This window comes from Argiope bruennichi, chromosome 7 (assembly GCF_947563725.1).
Source record: "Argiope bruennichi chromosome 7, qqArgBrue1.1, whole genome shotgun sequence".
Lineage (NCBI taxonomy): Eukaryota > Metazoa > Arthropoda > Arachnida > Araneae > Araneidae > Argiope > Argiope bruennichi.
In genome coordinates, this window is record NC_079157.1 from 48,726,589 (window position 1) to 48,739,054 (window position 12,466).

Here is a 12,466-nt window from a genome sequence, read left to right on the forward strand (position 1 = left end):
TGTCGCGGCGGTCCGGTTATTCAGTTTTATGGTTTAAATCCGTGTGCCTTCGTGGCGGGTCGAAGAGTTAGATGGTTGACTATACAACAATTCATTCGCAAACATGTTCCATTTCTCTGTGGGTAGGATATGAAGGGTTGCTGTGTTTGAATTTTGTACGGGAACAAAGCTGGGCACTATTTTATGCCTCACCGTCTTGCTCACTTGACATGTGAGCTGTTTTCGGACTGATATTTTAGGGGACTGTACAGTTGTTTCCATAGAGACATGTACATTTGCTTCTGTAATAGCCGAATAATGCCATCCAATAGTTCCAACTCTCTCATCCGCATCTCTATCTGTTCGCTTGAATTTCTGGCACAATTTCTTTATTCTATTCCCTTGCGGACTCTTAGCGACTTAGAATTTGACTTGAAAGCTTCTTCTTCCATCAGTAATGATCTCGCCCAATTGGTGGAATTCTAATACAAGAAAAACAGTTTCTTATAAAGAATTCATCATTTTCAAAACTTTCCTACAGAATCTTCTGTTTACTTCTCTGCTGCTCGTCTAGAATACTCCATTTAAAGTCGAAACAGTAATCCCTTTTGATGCTGTGTATGTTGATAATTTATATGCAGAAAAGAACAATAAAAGAACCTGGCAGCGCCATCTATCAACTTTTTGAACTAAAACAAAAAGCTGTGGAAACAAAAACTTATGCCCTGTCACATGAATTTGCTGTAAGAACTTTTTTTTAAAAAAAAACTTTAGCCGTTTTCTTGATATGCATTTTTGAAAGTCGTCACGACAGCCTGTATATACCGTTCTTTTATAAACGAATAAATTCAAGAACTTTTGAAATTAGTCGTACATGGCAATTAAATTCACTATCCTTTAATAGAACAAAAGGCTCTAAAATATTATTAGACGTGCTATGATATTCATAATGTCAAAGAGCATGGCGGGGACATCCTATCAATGTTTTGAGCCAATAGGGAAGAATGTATTACCAAAAATTAGTTCTGAAAATCCCTCAATCGATTTTAATATGTTTTTTAATTTTCATTTCAGATTCCATAAAGTCTCAATCAAGCGCTTCGAATGAAAGCATCGCAAGTCTTCAAAATGAAAGTAAGTGGTTATAAAAGAACTCATGTCTGATATGTGCTGTTTAAAAATTTTTATGAGGAATGAAGACGACGTTTAAGATGACCACACACCTTTGTATTTTAAATAAATAGAAGAGCAAGTAGGAATGTTTTGTTAAGAAAAAAATTTTCATAAAAGCAGGAATTGAATGAAGAATGCATAAAATGATGACACTGTTTTTCAATAATTATGAAAAATGTTCCAAAAATTAAAACAAATAATTTTTTTTTTTACCTTTTAAACTTTTTTCCCTTGATTTTTAAAATTTTAAATCTTGTTTCTAAAATTGAACATTACAGAAGAAAATGAGAAATCAAGTGAGCAATTTTAAGAAAAAAGCGAATTTTTTTACCTTTACAAAAGCAAGAAAATGCGTAAAATGAAACCAATATTATTTCTAACATCATCGATCATTTTTCATCTTACTGTTGGTGTTAATAATTCAACCTTGAAGAACAATTTGATACATAAACTGTATTATTTTAAAGGAATTTGTGACTTGACAACACATATTAAAAAATAATGATTAGAAACAAAACGAATAAATTATTTACAAAAGCTGTTCGGGTCATAAATCGTGACTGACAGTGAGCTTCCCTTTCGAACTACATCAGTCACCGGTGACTGATGTAGTTCGAACGGGAAGCAGCACAGCACAGAATTTGACAGCACATATTAAAAAATAATGATTACAAACAAAACGAATAAATTATTTAAAAAACAAAAGCTGTTCGGGTCATCCATCGTGACTGACAGTGAGCTTCCCGTTCGAACTACATTAGTCACCGGTGACTGACTTTGTAGCATTCTTTCAGGCCACATCAGTCACTATTGGTAGTCAAACAATTTTCCTTCAGGCTGACAAGGGGTGGGCACGGGGTTGAAATCTGAGTTTGGGATGAGATTTAGTATAATGATAGTCTACATTTAGAATGTTCATTCATGAAAATATTAAAACGCAATGGCCAGTCAATTTCGGGAAAATGGTCCACAAACTTATGATAATGCTTATATACTGATAACTTGACTCCTGTCCGGGTGATCCTAAATGGCATGGTTGTCTAGGTAACCATCTCGTATGCGAAAGGTCAGGGTTCGAACCTGGCTGTGATTTTTTTTTTAAATTTTTTAATAATTCTTATTCAATTAAAAGTTTATAAATACTTTTAATTAATATGCTTTTGATTTTTTTTTATCCAAAAACGAATAATTATTATAAAAATACATCATAATAAAATAAAAATTTTAAAAGAAAAAAATTACAAATGCAGATGCATTTTTAAAAAAAAAATTATTTAAATTTAATTAATGATTTACAGATAATTTTAATTAATATGCTACCTATTTTTATGCAAGGATAAATGTTTATTATTTTAATACAAACTGTAATTTAATATTTAAACAATAGTAATAAATATAACATAAATGGTGATAATTATTAATTATAAATACTAAATCATAAAAAAATGATTCAATATTTCTAAAAAAATATTCTATATACATTTATTTTCGATTATATATAAGAACCAGTGTGGTAACTATAGTAAAAATATTGGAAACAAAATATGTTCTTACACAACTAATAAATGGTGATTGCCCGCAAGAGCAAGGTTTCTTTAAGAGATCTGTGGGAAAACAAATTTCACTTACATTTTAAAATATCCCTCTTTCATCAGAAAGTTGCAGCATATCATATAAGGCAGCATATCATGTATACCTTATCATCTAATTAAAAATTGGTGATGACAATTGATTGAATTTTTATACTTTCTTCGGGAAAATTTATTTCTTGTTCACGTTCGATTAAATAAGAAGAATTTTGTGCACGCTTAATACGCTTTGAACTATCTGGCTACGCATTCAATAAATTAACACCTGCTTTCTACTATTTCTTTTGATTACTGCAGTTGGGGATGTTTGCTTATATATTTAACAATTATCAGCTGCTCCCTTCAATTTTTGATATAAATAAAGCTTTATTCAGTTAGAATTGATAATTTATTATTATTAAAATCCATTCAAGAATTTGAAAATAATTTGATTGAAAATGAAAAGCATTTATCCTTGCATAAATGCTTATCCTAAGCATTTATTAAAAGAATAAGCATTTATCCTTGCATAAAAATAAGAAACATATTAATTAAAACTATCTGTAAATTGTTAATTAAATTTAAATAATTTTTTTTTAAATGTGCATCTGTACTTATAATTTTTTTAATGTTATTATTATGTATTTCGATAATAATTATTTATTTTTGGATCAAAAAAACTAAAAGCATATTAATTAAAAGTATTTGTAAACTTGTTATTAAGAATTATTAAAAAAGAAAAAAATTCCCAGCCAGGTTCGAACCCTGACCTTCCGCATACGAGATGGTTACTTAGACAACCATGCCATTGGGATCACCCGGACGGGAGTCAAGTTATCAGTATATAAGCATTACCATAAGTTTGTGGACCATTTTCCCGAAATTGACTGGCCATTGCGTTTTAATATTTTCATGAATGAACATTCTAAATGTAGACTATCATTATACTAAATCTCATCCCAAACTCAGATTTCAACCCCGTGCCCACCCCTTGTGAATCAATCATTGTTGACTGACGACATACATATAATTTTTTTTTTCTCTTTGTAAATTTTTATCTGGATATCACTCAATAATGAATCTCATGCAATCTTATCGTAACTTTACATAGTTCTTTGATTGTCAGCATATCAAAAAAACTAGTATAGCAGGTAAGGCGGAAAAGAGGTCAAAATGGACTTGGAACTCAAGATGTTAACATTTCTAAATACCGCAAATTCACAACTGTTTATTCTGCTCACAGTGAGAAACCCAAACATCATCTTTTAGTATCCAGTGTTATATTCTTTACAATGTTTATGGTATTACAATGGGAAGGCTATCATTTAAAAGAAACCCGATGTCGACGAAAGCGCCACCTATCGATGGGGGGGATAAGGCGGTGACCAAACTAATGACGGAAGAGGCTTAAAAGGTTTGATTGACAAGCCGAATAACACCCAACAAAAAAAGAATTCCTAGTCCCCAGGAGATATTGCTGTGTGAAGAGAGTGACACTCAGAAGGTCAACCGACCCACCGAACTGGCCCCAATAAAACTTTCCCTTACTCTTTTTCGAAACCCGACACTGTCTTTGTACATCAGGAGAGGGGTTTAGTGGGGTTCATGACCCACCCAAACTTGTTTGGAAAAGATACTCTTTGAGTTGGATATTTTAGATTTTCTCTGCTTGCACAGAAACACGATTATCAGCAGCGTGAATGTTAGAAGGACTCTTGGAACACAGAACTCAGCACTGATTAATTAATGAAGTTCTTCGATTTGGGACAATTAGATGCTCTTCATAATTATGTTAATTAATATTAGAGAATCCTGAAATTTAGAAGGAGTAATTGAATAATTTAATATTTATAGTATTTCGTTTGACGCGACTTCATTTTTAACAATAATTACGTTCATTAATTTTTCAATCCAGGAGGATCGGGCAAGATCTGTGTGCCTATGAACTCATCCCCAAAGAATAGGTTCAATCCTGTCTCTCAATAGTTTTAGTACTTACAGCGAATTTTAATAAAATGTCCATAAATTTTCTTTAAAATTTTATTAGTAAATTATTTATTTAAAAAAATATTAAATAAGCTTAAATGAGGAAGGAAACGAACAAAATTAAGGTGAATTTTTCAACTCATGAGACGTATTTGATATGACCTGGTGTTTCTGTGTAGCTGGGATGTTCCTATTTCTGCCTGATTTTCGCAAAAAAGAGAATATCCTAAATTTTAATTAAATGACTCATTTGTACCATATTAAAAAGAAAAAATATAGTTATTTTGAAAATAATGTTGGGATAAATTCTATTAATTAGCTTTTCTAAACGTGAAATATAACCAACTTAATATGATATTGTGCATAAATTGGAAGAAAAAAATAAATTGTAAAATGCATATATTAGATTAAGTTTCTCCTGGTTTTCGAAATTTTTAAACCATTGATTGAATGATTTTTTCTTTTCTTTTGTTTTATTTATTTATTGGATTTTGCCAATATCACCATTCATCCGCTTAGCCAGGATTTCGTATCAGAATTCTAGAATGTTTCAATCTGAAAATTCATCTTGGCTTTGTAATAATTTTTATTTATATATATATAAAAAAAATAATATAAAAATAAAAAAAGGGTTACAATTTTAAAAAAAAATTAAATCTAATTTCTATAGATTTCTTTTCTTAATATTTCACAATATGTATAATATGGTCACTTGTATTTAACAAAGAAAATAGTAAAGTGACCGCAAACATTTCTCTAACATCCGGAATAAGTCAAAACTGTGTCGCATACCTGATGCCTTATAAGCCATTTTTTTTTATTTATTTGTAAGTAACTAAAATTTTAAAAAATGTTTAGTGAGATTCAATTAAAAAACTTGGTAGAAATGTTGCTTCGTTCAAAATAGAAATTATGATTACTTATATATAACCATGAATTGGAAGAAAAATAGTTGTAAAATATATTGTAACACAAATGCCAATACACATTAAAAAACATTATTTCTTTGTCATATAAGAAAAAGTTTTTATGAAGGCAGTGATCAACTTAGTTTTAGATACTTTTTATAATCCAGATTTATGATTGATAAAATTAACTTAGCTTGCTTTTGATCGCTTACTCATAAGTGTATATTGAACTTCAAATTCAATAGACATGCAACATTTACTACTAGTTTAAAAAACTTATACTGTTCCACATTTTGTGCAAGGCATCTTTCTAATTTTCAATAATCTCAGCTAAAATGGGAATTTTCTCTCCATTCAGCTAAGTTTTGTCCCGTTCGCTTTTTCCTATATGCCGACGGGAACAATCTTACCTTTTTACCTCTTCGATAATCCATATTCAGTTAATTTCCCCTCAATATTTCAAACATGTGAGCAAGAAAAATAAACGATTTCCAAATTTACAGATAGATATAATCATATACTTGAAAACAGTCTACTAAATTTGTTTACAAGGATGCGGTAGCATTCGCAGAAACAAGTGTGGATTGTGAAGACCACAGCTGTGATGGTAAACAAAATAAAAAGAAAGAAAGAAAGGAGGAAAGAAGATAATGCTGAGGGGGAGATTTTAAGACCTAGTGAAGACCAGATAATAAATCAGATTGTAAAGGGTGGGTTTATAGTGTATTCCTCCGCGAATGGGAGGGGTTAAAGGAGCATTGGAGGGGAGTGCAAATTATTTTTCCAATTTTAGAACTAAAATACTGCTTTTACACATTTTTTAAAAAAAAATTAAATATGCATCGGAAAGAAGATACCAATAGTGATGTTGCTATTATGCTATTTTTATTTTATTTACGATAGAATTTTGTATAGAATTATTTAAATGTGCGATGTTGAAATTTTGCGATTTTTAATAAATATTTAAAAATACTTTGAGAAGTCCGAGAAAAAATTCCTTTGGCAGAAACTTGTGATTTTATTCCTTCTACTGATTGCAGTTGACTTCATCAGAAATAAACCGCAATAGCAAACTTTACAGTTTTAAAATATTTCTCCATAGGATAACATTACTTTTGAAAATTGTAGGTGGCGTGTATACGGCACCCTTAAGTTCGTCAGTTTTATTCTCTTAAGATAAAAAGAAATCATTTAATCCGTAATTTAATCTCAATAAAAATTCTTAAAAGGTTTAATTAGGGTTGATTGGAGCCAGTAAATAAGACCCTGACAACAGACAGTTCTGATATTAATTCATTGTACCTGCAACTTTTCATTCATGTGTCCACGGAAAAAGAAATTTTACAGCGCCATCTCTTTTCAAATAAAAGAAACTTCGTTACTTGTTTATTTTTACCATTTTGGGGTTTACTTGAAGATTTTCAGATTACGTTAAGATAGCACAGCTCCATTATATTTAAGAAGCCAAGATTTCGATTAAGGTGGTGGTGGTGTCGGGTTTACCTACTAATGTTCGGAGGAATAAGCTAAGAATCCAGAGATAATGGATTTACAGTGATGGTCCAAATTGTGGACACTTTTGAAAATCGTTATGTTTTCTAACTTTGTATGCTTATAGAAAATGTTACATTTCACAAAATGCAAACTCTTGCATATCATTTTAAAGAGAATTCATGACTAATTTCAATACAAAAAGCAAAATTTAAACATTTGCAATACAAAAAAAAGTTATTCTTACTTTAATCTGAATAACAAACACAGTGTGGAAGTGGATTGTAAATTCTAACTTTCCTGGCAAATCACTGTTCTTGTTCTGGGAGCCAATAAAATGTTAATAACTGCTAACAGAAGCTGATACCCTGTTTAAAGTTGAAACAAGTCCTTATTGTGCTTTTTTCTGTAGAAGGAAAATTGTTTTTTACGTAATCAAATTGCAAGTTAGAAATTTTTTAAACTTTTGAATATATAGTTGAATTTTTTGTAAATATTTCTAATATTTAGTCAAGAAGCAATGAAATCAAATAAAAGAATAAACTGGACATCTAGAAAGAGAACTAAGATTATTGTGTTACATGAATGTGGTCTTTCCTATGCTGAAATTGCAAAACAGGTGAGTGGTTCAGTGACTACATCTGGAATCCGAAAGTTTTGTTTACGATATCAGGAGACAAATTCAATAAAAACCAAGATAGGAAATGGCTGAAAAAGGTGCACCACATCTGTTGATGACAGAAGAATAAAAAGAATATGTCTCCAAGATAGAAAAATGTCATCAGCGGCTATCAGAAGTCAATTGAATGATGATGGTATTTATGTCAGTTCAAGAACAATCAGTAGAAGATAATTAGATGTTGGACTAAGAGGTAGTATTCAACGAAAAAATCCTTATCTCAATTTACAGCAGCGTATAAAAAGATTACAGTGGTTAAGGGAAAGCATTAATTGGACAAATGATCAGTGGTCACAAGTTATACGGAGTGATGAAACAAAGATATTGTTATTCGGCATTGATGGCGAAAATAGGTACGACATAGAATAGGCGAAGAGCTACATCCTGACTGCATTCAGGCAACTATGAAGAATTCAGTTAATGCTATGGTTTGATCCTGCATGTCAGCAGACAGTATTGGTCTCCTTCGTTTTATCGATAAGATATTAAATGCTAGAAAATACATTGATACAACTCTAGAGCCTAAACTTACGCCTTCCATCAGTGATCTCTTTCCCAAGAACATATTATTTATTTTCCAGCAGGATTCAGCTCCTTGCCCCGCAGCAAAAATATCGAATGATTGGTTTAGTATAAAGGACTAAATTATTATGATGGCCAAGAAACAGTCCTGACCTCAAAATTATTGAGAACTTATGACGCCGTTTGAAAACTCTTGTACATATGAAGCATTTATCAAATAAAAGATAATTAATTGAGACTATAATTGTTTCCTGACATCATGCAATAATGAAAGAAGAGCTTAAAATGTTCTTCAGCTCAATGAAATATCAGTGTGAAGCTCTAATAATAAATAAAGGCTAGCCTACTAAGTACTGATAACTCAATGCAGTCATCAGCATCTAATGTATTTAGATAATTACTGGCGCTCAATTTTTTTTGTATTGCCAATATTTGAATTTTGCGTTTTGTATTGAAATCAGCATTAAATTCTTTAAGTAAGAGTTTTTTACTTTACAAGTTTTAAGGAGGCATTATAAAATCGCAGTTAGTTAAATAGTAAATTTATTTTCAGATCAAGGAATTTAAATTTAACAGGAATTCTGCTTTCATTAAAAAAAATGAATGTTTTTTCCCCCAACTCAGACGATATAAAATTAGATTGCAGGACAGATTGACTGTTGGAATATTTAATTAATTTTAAAAACGCGAAGAAAATCTAATTTTTTTTTCTATTAACAAGCTGAGACTTAATTAATATACGGCCCCCGGTGAGTTGTATCTTTCTGAGTGGAGCTTTCAACAAACAAAATTAAGTATATCTCAAGAACTGCTACGAATTTCAGAGCGAAATTTGACGCACATACATAAAAAGACCTTCTGAATAGAATTATTTTTAAAAAAATCTCAATTTCCCTAATGGAAAAATTTTGAGATGGTAATTAATAAATCATATTAATTAACTTGGTTAATCAATTCGTCTATCTCAATAAACCTCTCCCTTTAAACCATACCCATCGATACCATTTTTTTTGAAGATGCGATAGTAAATAAGAAAATTACAGAAGTGTTCCATTTTTTTACTATATTGACATTCCATTTATTGACTGTTCCATTGATTGTACCTGACGATCAATAACAGATTCATTTTTTTTCTCTATTCCTGTATTTTTATAGTTCATCGGAGGGTTTATAAAACTTTTATGCCTTATGCTTCAGCGCCATTTTTACGCCACTGTGTAGAAAACTAGTAATTCTTTTTTTCCACTTCTTTCATTTCAGCTCCAGAAAAAACACCGGCAGTTCCCAGCCTACAAGATCGACTGCACGAGGAACTGAAACGTCGAGTCAGCTTGACCAACAGCAAGAAAGCGCAACCGGTAGCTTTCATTACGCCACTTTCCTCTGCCGAAGACGTCCAGTTCTGGCTGAGCGCCAAGGGATTTGCTGCCAGGTCGTTACACCATCCTCAAAAAACATTGGCACATTGGTTTCTAAACATTTAAAACAATGTGCTTTGTTTTGAAGCTTTGGTAGTTAGATTTAAATTACTTCATTTTAATTATCAAAAATTTTGCTATAGATCTTTTTCGAACTAAATACACAGTAAGAACTATTCAAATTTGTGTGCAAGCACCCCTCAATTTTTATAAGCTTATACTAAGTGCATGAAATATAACTAGTTCTGTTAGTTGTGAGAAATAATTTCAACGCATTACATTCAAATACAAACTCAGCTCGAAATTAACTGTCAATCGCGTTCATATTTCCCAACAATATTGTTACGAATCTGTGATGCTGCTTCCCAGCATAGTTGGTTCCATCATCAGAAAGACGGTTTTACAGTCATCTGTATTGGACGGAGTCCGGGTGTCGAGTCGGAGGTCCCAAAACTTGGCGACCATTTGGCGACTTTGGCGCCAAAATTGTTTATACCCGAAACATCGAGAATTTTCCCGATCTGTCCATTAGGAACCGATATATGCTCGAAAGTTCCTGATTGGTTGATAGGCTTCTAGCCCCGCCTCCTTTGCCGCCTGCTGATTGAGCGTTCTCCACACCATATAACTTCCACTATCCAAACGAACCCGGAAATTTCGTAACAATATTATTCTGCTACTCGATATCAATTTGGCGTTCGTTCAATTCTTTAACGAACAATAAGGAGAACTACAATCGTGTCAGATTCAACACATAAGCTACATAAGCTTTATGTAAATCTTGTCTCGCTTTCTTGGTGGATACTTCAAAAGGACTGTCCAAATGAACAAGTGTCATTTATACTAAATGTTTTACTTAAAAGCACTTATAATAGATCTCATATCTAAAATAGCTTAGAACCTCAACAAGACAAGATCTGACATTGACTACAATGTAGTTAAAGAGAGGAAAATGCTTAAAAAAATGTGCAGGTCAGCACAAAATTTATGATCACTGTGTTTATCAAATAGCCAGAAAAAATGCACCTGCATATAAAAAAATTCAAGCAGAAATTCGAGGACAAACAAAAGCTGTTATTATAGCGATAATGAATAATTGTTGTGTATTTACTTGTAAAAGAAATCTATATGGTGAAAGTTTCGTTATTGAGTTAATAATTAAAAATAAAGTTAAAGGCACATTAAAAAAATCATTATGTCAAATCAGCCATCTTGAACTTGAGATTGCCTGGCGAAGAAACGATTTGAAATATTTTGGCGATACTTCTGGACAGTAATAAAATTTTTAATCGCCATTGATAGAATGTCATGAATCATTACCTTATTCTAAGGGTTATTGCATAGTTTAAAAAAATTCTTATTGGTTTTTGTGATTTTGCTCAGAATTGTAGGATGTATATTGTGGTGTTAAGAATTAGAATGGACCAGCAAAAATTTTCACAAAAATGAGATAGGGATCATTGAATGCGAGCGAATTGAAAAATGCCACTATCTACATATACAAGTCCTATATAAGCGCAAAATATTCAAAAAGATTGCAACGATATCTTCACGATACATAAGGTCGAAAAACATCAGGAAGATATCTTACAATATCTGGTACTAATAAGAGACATTCCATTTGAATATAATATCTAAGTTAATGAAATTTAAGTCCATTCACGCTTCAAAATATATCCCACTATTCTGAGAAAACACACACACACACACACACACACACACACACACACACACACACACACACACACACACACACACACACACACACACACACACACACACACACACACACACACACACACACACACACACACACACACACACACACACACACACACACACACACACACACACACACACACACACACACACACACACACACACACACACACACACACACACACACACACACAATATTCTATGAATGGTAATTTAAATTAATACTATCTAGAAACATCGCCAAGTCAGGCCAAATTGTTTCTTCACCGATGTAAAACCAAAATCAAGATGATTTGAGATATTTTTTTAAAATTTACGAATTCAATAATGAGATGCACATTAATTTCTAGCAGTTAATTTGCAAGTCATTCATTCTTACTTTATTCTAAGAGGAACTAAACTTCATAGGATAAAAGAGGAACCTATGAAGTAGTGTATGTACTCATGTAATTAAAAATTAATTACTATTTAATAAATTTTCGGTTCACTTGTTTAAACGGTATCTAAGTATTTGCAGTTCTTTCGATGAAAATGAATTAATGTTTAACATGGATGCGTGCAATATATAATAATGAGAATACCCAACATTAGAATTTTTCAAACTAATCGTCTTTGACGACCAGTTGGTACACCGAGATAAATGAGTGCGAAAATTTTTTAATTAAATGTTAGTTTTCTCAACAAAGTATTTTTAAACTTCAGATATTGAGAGACAAATAGCTCTTACTATATTTGAAGCCTTAGGCCATTCTGTTATAAATATTCTGTGTGTTATTTCCCCAATTTTCTATTTGTATCTTAATACATCCAATTATATCATTATAAAGAGGCGCAGTATTTAAATAAGGAAACACTTAAGAAAGTTCCCCATGGCTTAGTTCTGAAGTTGAACCTTAAATGTGAATAAATTTCAAAAGTTTTATTAAATTGCATATCTTTTACTTAGTCTGAAAAAATAAGTCGGCTTGGGGAAAAAGCCAAGATGAGGTATTAATAGCAACAATAAAAACGATTTGAGTTTCA

At 31.6% G+C, this 12,466-nt stretch overlaps 1 long non-coding RNA gene across 2 annotated transcripts in view; it reads left to right on the forward strand.

Annotated features, from left to right (window-relative positions):
* Positions 1-12,466, forward strand: part of LOC129975268 (uncharacterized) — a 31,867-nt gene that overhangs the window by 15,302 nt on the left and 4,099 nt on the right. The window contains exons 2-3 of one of the 2 annotated variants that reach the window (XR_008785032.1): positions 1,054-1,113; positions 9,567-9,817. This is a non-coding gene — a long non-coding RNA (uncharacterized LOC129975268). The remainder of the gene's footprint in view (positions 1-1,053; positions 1,114-9,566; positions 9,818-12,466) is intronic. The other variant, XR_008785031.1, reaches the window with a different exon arrangement.